The sequence below is a fragment of the Alligator sinensis genome, unplaced genomic scaffold (assembly GCF_000455745.1).
Source record: "Alligator sinensis unplaced genomic scaffold, ASM45574v1 scaffold519_1, whole genome shotgun sequence".
Taxonomy (NCBI): Eukaryota; Metazoa; Chordata; order Crocodylia; family Alligatoridae; genus Alligator; species Alligator sinensis.
This window is the reverse complement of record NW_005842187.1, coordinates 783,630-792,030: the sequence shown is the minus strand read 5'-3', so window position 1 is coordinate 792,030 and position 8,401 is coordinate 783,630. Positions and strand designations below refer to the sequence as shown.

The 8,401-nt window shown below is 42.9% G+C and overlaps 1 long non-coding RNA gene across 1 annotated transcript in view; it reads left to right on the top strand.

Moving 5' to 3' along the window:
• The window catches only part of LOC112550710, a 16,082-nt gene extending 10,326 nt beyond the window's left edge, over positions 1–5,756 (top strand). Inside the window, exon 3 of the long non-coding RNA XR_003094673.1 lies at positions 5,510–5,756. This is a non-coding gene — a long non-coding RNA (uncharacterized LOC112550710). The remainder of the gene's footprint in view (positions 1–5,509) is intronic.
• The last annotated feature ends 2,645 nt before the right edge of the window (positions 5,757–8,401 follow it).

The following is an 8,401-nucleotide window of genomic DNA, read 5'->3' as shown; positions in this document are numbered from 1 at the left end:
AAGAGTGTGCAGCACTGCAGCCCACTTCCAATCTGCTGGGACGCAGGGAGGTTATTAAAAGGTCTCTCTCTTTCTCTTCTACCACAAAGTTGTTCTTCTTTTTTTTTTATTTTAAATTAATTTTGTAGACAGGTAGAAGATGCTGCCTTAGCTTTGTCCTTGGGAGCAGCAGAGCTTCCCTTGATTGAAGAAATATTTTTATAGCCTAAATGTGCAGGTTAAAGTAATTTTTTGACAGGTAAAATATTTGGTCATGGCCCACAGCAAATCTCTATCTCATCCCTCCCCTTCCAATTCTGCCTGCTAATACCTGGGTCTTTTCATTTCGCTGGAGGGTCATATCTGCCTATTACTGCCTTCTACATGATAACAGGCACCTGTCCCTTTCTCAACCCCTCTCTCACTTACCTTTACAATTATTCCTTAATGATGAAGCCGAGATTTGGTGGTTCAGTGCTAATATGAACTTCCACAAGACAGTGCTGTGTGAATGCCAGTGGGGACAGAGCAAAATCATAGAAAATTAGGGTTGGAAAGGACCTCAGGAGGCCTGGTCCAGTCAAAGCAGGACCATCCCCAACTAGATCATCCCAGGCAAGGCTTTGTCTGGGCATCGCTTAAAAACCTTCAGCGATGGAGATTCCACTGCCTCTCTGGGTAACCTGTTCCAGTGATTTATTGCCCACTTAATGAGAATTTTTTTCCCCTAATATCTAATCCAAACTTCCCTTTGTGCAATTTAATTCCATTGCTCCCTGCTTTGTCATCTGCCACCACTAAGGAGAGTCTAGCTCCATCCTCTTTGGAACCACCCTGTCGGGGTGCCATGGAGGGGTCCAACATAACCCTCAGCGGTCTGAATGCCACATGGGTTTCCAGCAGCATGCCCCCCACCCATGTTATCAGTCCCACCCGAGACCTGTCAACAGCCTGAACTATCTCAAACCAATGCACTGCAAATATTGCTCTCATGATTACTGGTATTTTGACAGCAGATAAAGGCTCCACTTGAGATCAGGGCCCTGTGAAGCAGGTAACTCAGAGATCCCACCAGACCTCCTATCTAAATAGATAAGACAGAAAAATAAAATTTTATTAGTCCCCTTTTTGCAGGTAGGGAACTGAGGCACAGAGAGGTTAGGGGCTGATTATTTTAACTTTTCTTAAGGAGACTCATAAATAAGCCTGCTGATGTGAATAGTACTAATCAGGGAGAACTCAAACACTGGGGTGATGAGGACAGAACCTGGCTGTCAATTAATTGCCCAAAGTCTGTTGCAGACTCAAGACTTCAACTTAAAATGTCTGTGTCCCAGGAAGTAGGCTATGCCTCCCAAAGCAAGTCTTGTTCTTTATGCTGCCTGGATTGTGTCCTCCCACTTACTAAATCAGAGGGAATGGGAGGAGGTGGTGGCCACCACATCTTTTAGTCCAATAAATATTTGTCCAGGTCACAAAACACTCAAGTTTTTCTCCCTTCCAAATCACTCAGAAAGGGCTTAAACCTGCATCTCCCACTTCCTACCACAGCACTGACTACTGTGCGATGGGCTAGGCATGCAGAACGTTTTCCAGCAGTCTTAGTGAAGATGGCCCATGGTGCAAATGAGAGGGAAAGATCTGTGGGGCTAGGAACCAGCAAACTAGAAGCAGTGAAGGTTAGTAAAACAGGCAATGCCCCTGAAGGACAAGGATCCTGAGGCCTGCATTCAAGAAGGCAGAAGCTGTTCTGCTGCTGTCTGTCTGTCCTTTTTCTCCAGTAAATGCAAGGTGTAGAAAACCTTCTGAAGTGCATAGATGGGAGTAAGAGAGGGCCCCTTCCTTTTCCAGGAGAGTCCTCAACTCACTGAACCTCAGCAGCACTTGATCATGCTCTTCTTCATCTCACTCATATCCCACTCGTTTGCTTTAAGAGACTAGCTGTGTACTATTTACCTCTCGCTTGATGGCCAGAACACTTTCGAGGAGAGGCAGGTTCAAACACCATCTGGGCGAAGTATGCCCAGAATCTGGGTTCCTTGCTTTGAGGGCATGTGCCTTAACCCCTAGAGTATTGGTAGGATCGGCTACTCTTGCCTCCCCTGTCAAAGAGTCATGAGCCTTAGTTTTTTCTCTGAGCTAAGTTTTGGGGGGTTTCTCAGGACGTTATCCAAGGTGATTCTGTTCTACTTTAGAGCCTATGCAGCCCCCAGTGAAGCCTTCAAGCATGCCCAGTAGGCTCACACACAGCAAGCAGGGCAACACTGGTGGAACTAGGCAGCAGCTGGGCAAGTATCATTTGGCACTTTCATAGACTTTGCACGCTAAGTAAAACAGAACTTGGCTCTGGGTTTTCCACCTGGCACACTGGCAGGCTCAGCCAGCTCCCTCCTTTTTTTCTAGAAAGGTGGGCAATACAGAAAGATGAAAAAAAGAAAAACGTAAAACCACTTGTTTGACTTGAAAGGATACAGCAACAGGGCCTCCTTTGTTGCTAGTTTGTTGTCAGCTGTCATTTCAGGGAACTTTTGCATAAGCTGCTGCAACACAGCCTGGAGGGCGATGCACCGGGTGCGAAAAGTAAGCCTCCTGTGAGACAGAACAGATGGCTTCTCCACACGGGTCTAAATAAAGCTGTAACAGTGCTTGGCACCACAAAAGCTGTCACGTGGCAGCTCTCAAATCAGAGTAAGTGGAGCACTCTGGCAGGAAGTGGAGAAATGGTCAGCAGAGAAAGGGGTCATGTGGGACTGTTAGGGAGGGAGGCTACGGTCATGATGAATGAGAAGCTGTATAGAAGCAGGAGCTGAGGTTGTCTTGAGGCAATTAACTTTGGGCTCAACCTACCTAGCCCCTTTTCGTCTTTAATGGAAACTAGACATTTTCCCCTATCCCAAGGGGTGCCCATACTGAATACATTGCAAAATTAACCTGACACTGGCTCTGTTTTTCTACTTAGAGGCCCCAACCATTGGTTCATTGTGTAGTGAGCACTAAAACATACTAAGAGACAGTCCCTGTAAGCAGAGTTTAAAAGACATAGGAAGAACTGTAGCCCATGTAAGTATTAGACATGTTACAGGCACACAGCTAGCTCAAGATTGTAAAGCAAGCCAGTGAAATAGTTTACATGAGTTTCATCCATTCACTTCTACCAGGCAAATGCCTGCGCAGTACAGCACAGGCAGAATAAGGGATGTTGAAGGAAAAGGGCCTGAGACCATATAGAATATGGATCTCAAATAGGCTCTGGTCTTGCAGTCCTCATGATCCCTGGGAATGATAGATAGGATGAAAAACACAAGGCCATGGAAAGGAACCTAAAATCAGGCACTGGCCACCCATTGTGATATAAGCTCCATCACCCCAAATGCCAGCAAGCCACGGCAGCACAATATAACTGTCTTGTATTCTTGCCAGTGAATACAAGGGAAATAATCATAGTAAATCCCTAACCACTACTCAAAGGCTGATCTTTTTTAGGCATGTGATGTCATGTTGTTATTATTGTTACTACTACTACTATTTCTACTACTACAAGATCCTAATGACTGCAACTCCCATCTACAGGATGCCAAAGGTGTCAAAACCCCTCCACTTGCATCAAAGTTGTGGGGCTTGTCCAAAATATCTCAGATCCCAAACGTTTTGCTGGACTTCCATCCTAGATCTCAGTCAGGGACTGGTCATCAGGCACATTGCAAACAGTCATGTGGTATATATGCAATGATTAGGAGCTTCCTTTCATTTTACTTGGGGAAAGAGGGATAAAGTTAGCTTGGCTGTGAAATATTTCAACTCTCCAAGTTTTCTGCATCCTGGAGGTAAGAACATTTTCTGACTATGGTGCCAAGGTGTTAAAAGATTTAGAAGAACAAAGCTCTCAGCTCTACACGCATCAGTGTCTTATCCATTGTGACATTTTTCTTTACACCAAATATAACAGTCACTTTGTCCAAGTTAGTTCATTGGTGATCAAAAGCGAAGCTGCAGATCATTTGAATGTTGCTGGGGGAAAACCCGTGCTACATATACTAGACTGGCTTTAAGGGTAGGGGAAGTAGGCAGTGAACTACCCTAGCTAGGAGTTAGGAGCAGCAAAAAAAGCATGTTTGCAAATATGAAGCATCTATTATTCCTCAGCAGTATTTGTTTTCTGTTCAGATTATCAAATTGGCAGTGTTATGGAATTTGCTGTCCAACAACAGCAGACAATAGGGAACTCGTTGTATTGAATGAGTCAGCTGATACTTGGTTGTTTAGAAGTTCCTGGATTAACTTGTATTTATGCACACATGTAGTCAGCTAGCAATCTTCAGCGACAACACAAATCTTCATGGTCAAAAGAGAAAGCAGAAGTGGCAATTGTTTATGAACATGCAAATATCTTTCTGATGCTGAAGATTGCAGCTGAAAAGTGGAAAGAGAAGCCAACAGCATGATACAGAGTCCAGCACTAGTTGTGAATATTTTCAGGGACATGATTAAGGAGGAAATCCTTTGTACTTTGAAAGCTGTTGGGCCCAAGTCATTAGTAAGCAAGAAGGGATGACAGTGGTTTTTCAATTCATTTCTTTAGAAGGAACAACTGAGGTGAGAGAAGGCAGTGTTATGACCACATACCTTTTTTGTTGAATTTTTGGATATGACATAGTGGCACCATCATGAGAGGTGCACCTAGAACAGTTAATAGAAATGGGAATCTCACTTAGTGATCTGAGTGGCCGGGGCTACAATAATATGGCAAACATGAAAGAGAAACACAGTGGAGTTCAGAAGAGAAGCTGAGACCTTAACAAGAGGATGCTTTTGGTCCTGCACATTCTTTGAATCGTATACAGAAGCTGTACGGTTTTTTGATATGCTTCAAAGCATTTATACTTTTATTGCAGTCTTGCTGCAATACTGGGATATAAGGAGTCAACATGTGACCATCCGGTTTCCAGAACTGTTACATAAAGATGGGAAAGCTGAACTGATGTTATTTGAGTATTTTAGTACCAAGACTCAAAAGCCTATGATATTTTGGTTTCAGTTTCCAAGGATTCAAACCTTAAAGGTTTGAATCCAAAGGGACCAAAACTTAGAAAAGAAATGCAAGCGGTTGTCTCGGGTAATGTTCAATTTTAAATTATGTACAATGTAGTACTTTGGCATGTTATTCTTCATGAAGTCAGCATCCTCAGTAACATACTTTAAAAACTTGAAGTGGCTATAGAGCAATCTGTGCATCAGCGAAAAGACTCAAATAATGTCTCTGTAAACTGCCATTCTGATAAGGGATTCACAAGTGTCCTGACTGCTGTTAAAGAACAGTTTGAGCTGAAAATCAAAGCTAGTTTGTCACAAGAAAAACCACTAAGAGTACAAATGAAAAAGAGAATGTTTGATTTATATAAGATCAGAGGTGAACCATTAACTAACTATAAAACCAGCTTTTTCTCCTATGCTTTGAGACAGCACTTGAAGAAAGACTTTCACAATTTGAGGAGCATCATAAGCCGCGTGCTTTCTTTTTCTGTATCTCCAGCAACATTGAAGATGCCGGGTGAGGGTTTACAACAGCAGTGCACTGTGTTAAGCAAAGCAGTAGAAGACAGACAGCCTGGAGAAGAGACAGCCTGTGACGTAAGTGCCCTGGACCTTTCCATTGAACTTCTAGTTCTTGGCAGCAGCTGAAACTTGGAACGTACTCAAAAGCTGCTTTGGAGTTTCCATGCAAGAATACGGTTTTTGTCCCTGTTTCCAAATCTCCCATTGCAGTCGGGGGTCCATTAACACTGTCTGGGTCTGTTGCAAGCAGAAAAATGCAGTTTTTCAAAGTTCATACTTAAAGACACATTTACTTTCTACTAGGGCTCTTTTTTGGCTGGTACACCTTGATTAAAGTTTGGGTGAATGGTAAATTACAGCGAGTATTGATCTGAACCATACCCTCTGCTAGCACACATGTAGCAGAAAAAAGTAAAGCTCACTAAGATGCTAACTGCCACTCCCAAATTATGGGGACCAGAGACTTTAAAGGAGTGGCCCTGTGTTTGATTGTCAAGTTCTTTACTTTCTTTGTACTAATAAAAGTATGAAACAAAAGGAATGAATCCAATTCTTTCAGTAATGTATTGGGCAATTTGGACATTAATTGGAGAGTGTGGCAAAAAAAAATATTACCCTAAAATTAAGCTACAGGTGGTACAGAACATCCATTCACAAAAAAAATAGAGTTTCTTATCTGACTAGTGAACTGCACCAGCAAGAGCAGAATGATTCACCTCTACCATCACAGCTGATAGAAAGTTTAGATAGCTAGATACAGCGAGACAGAAACCAGGAGTGGGACACAGAAGTTGTGACTCCCGGACTCCTGGTTCAAGGACAAGGCAATGCACTTCCTTTGGGACAATATCATCACTGGCATCATCTGTTAATTCCTTGCTATAAGAATAATACTGTGGTAGAGACTTTGGCTTCCTGTATGCTTTGCGGCCCCAAGTGAACTTTGGGTGCTTCCGGAGAAATTATTAACAAACAATGATAGTCATTCATGACATCGCCCATCTTTTCTTAGAGAATACACTCTGATAATACATTGAACCAAACATTTAGTATCCTTGTTCTTGCCTCTGAAGTACATCTAAAAGAACAATTTTCCTCTGACAAGTAAGGCATGAAGTGTGAGTTTGTGTCTGACAAGTTCAGGGAGAAGCTTGCAATGAGGCAATTAGACAGGGAAAGTGCTGATTAGATACAGCCACCCATGGCATAGGAAAGATACACATCTGGGAGAGAATTACGATCAAACACTTGATAAAGCAGCAGCTTGTAGCTTGAGGTGTCTCGAGGTTGGTAGGATCTCAGTTAGACCTATGAGTTGTCAACCTATGGGGTTTCTTAACCATTCCTGGGAAGTATCTGGAATCATGCATGCAGATGGGATACATTAGGAGGATGACTGTGGTAATCCAGTCTAGCAATCGCTTTATTTTCAAATTGAAGGAGTGGACCTTGAGGAGCTGAGTAATACCATGGATAGCTCCTCTCTGCAACCCAACCTACTGGCTTCTGGAACAGCAAGAGAGAGCGAGAGAGACAGAACAAACTCAGAGTCCTTCCCCGATTAGGAAGGAAACTTTGGGAGGGAATTTTCTACAAATATCCATACAAGATCAATACCTCCCATAAAGTTGTTTGCTAGGCTGAGTTTTCCAGCACCGTATATCTGTTTTTATTTTTTTTTTAATATAGATATTAGAACTAGGCAGAAGGTGTTGATTCTTTTAATATATAAAAATATTGTTCTTATCAAAATCAGAACTTATAAAATGTGTCAATTTGGGTGAAATTTTATTCTGGGGAAAAAGGCAAAGCATTTTAGTGATATTGGAATGCCCCACATCAACGTTTTGAGAATGATACTCTTTGATGTTTTTTTGCTTTGAAATTATGTTGAAAAGAAGAATTTTTAATGTACTAAACTTAAAAAGATGGAAATGACAATGAAACATTTATTTTTTTCCCCCCATTGCATGGCCTATGTCTAGCATTTCAGAGGAAGTTCTCTCTCTTTCTTTTCTCCATTTCAAAACATAATGGGAGCCAAGCCCTCCCGCACCCCCCATGAAATTACAGCACTTCTGAAGAAATGGAAAATCTGGTTCCCACCTGGCTCCGTGCTACTTCAAGCTACTTGGACTAGAAGCCATGTCTTTCATACCTCTCAGCACCCTGACTGCTCTGCTTTCTTTCTGCCCACGAGCTGCTCTGTTAATGAGAATCCAGGGATAAGGGAGCTGCCTTCCTCCTGCAACCCTGCGCCTCTGTCTCCTACGCAGCAGCAGTTTGACTTCCTTGCGTAGTTAATGCCCAAATCTCTCTTACTTTCTGGCCAGGAACCAGTTAACACTGGTCAGTCTCTCTTTCTCAGTGGAGCCGCTCACTGGAGGGCAATTCGGCAGCTAATAAAGAAAGGTAAATCACTTTATGCAAATGATGTTTTAATTATTCATTGCAATTTGACTGTAGTCGGGCAGGTGCCCTGATAGGATGAGCATGAGGCAATAAGTGGGTTTCTTCTGTCAGATGCACTCACCGTGTCCCTCCACAGCGCTGTGAGGTGCCTTCAGCGAGTTGAAATTACCCAGCGAGACGCGCAGGCGGCCGGGGAGCGCACACAGCACTGCTCCAGACATGGTACATTCAAGGAGGATTTTAGAGGAGTTCTCGCACACCTTGTAATTCACCCTGAGATGAAGAGTGGAAAACGGGGAGGGGGTAACACTGACAAAACTCAGATGAATCAGTCTCTTTCTATGTTCTCACCTGCTTCTTTAGGGTAACTTTGTGCTGCTCCAAATGGCTGTAAAGGGAGCTCAGTGTCATCATTACACATATACATTACACATCCTCAGTGCTGAAGCAAGGTGAG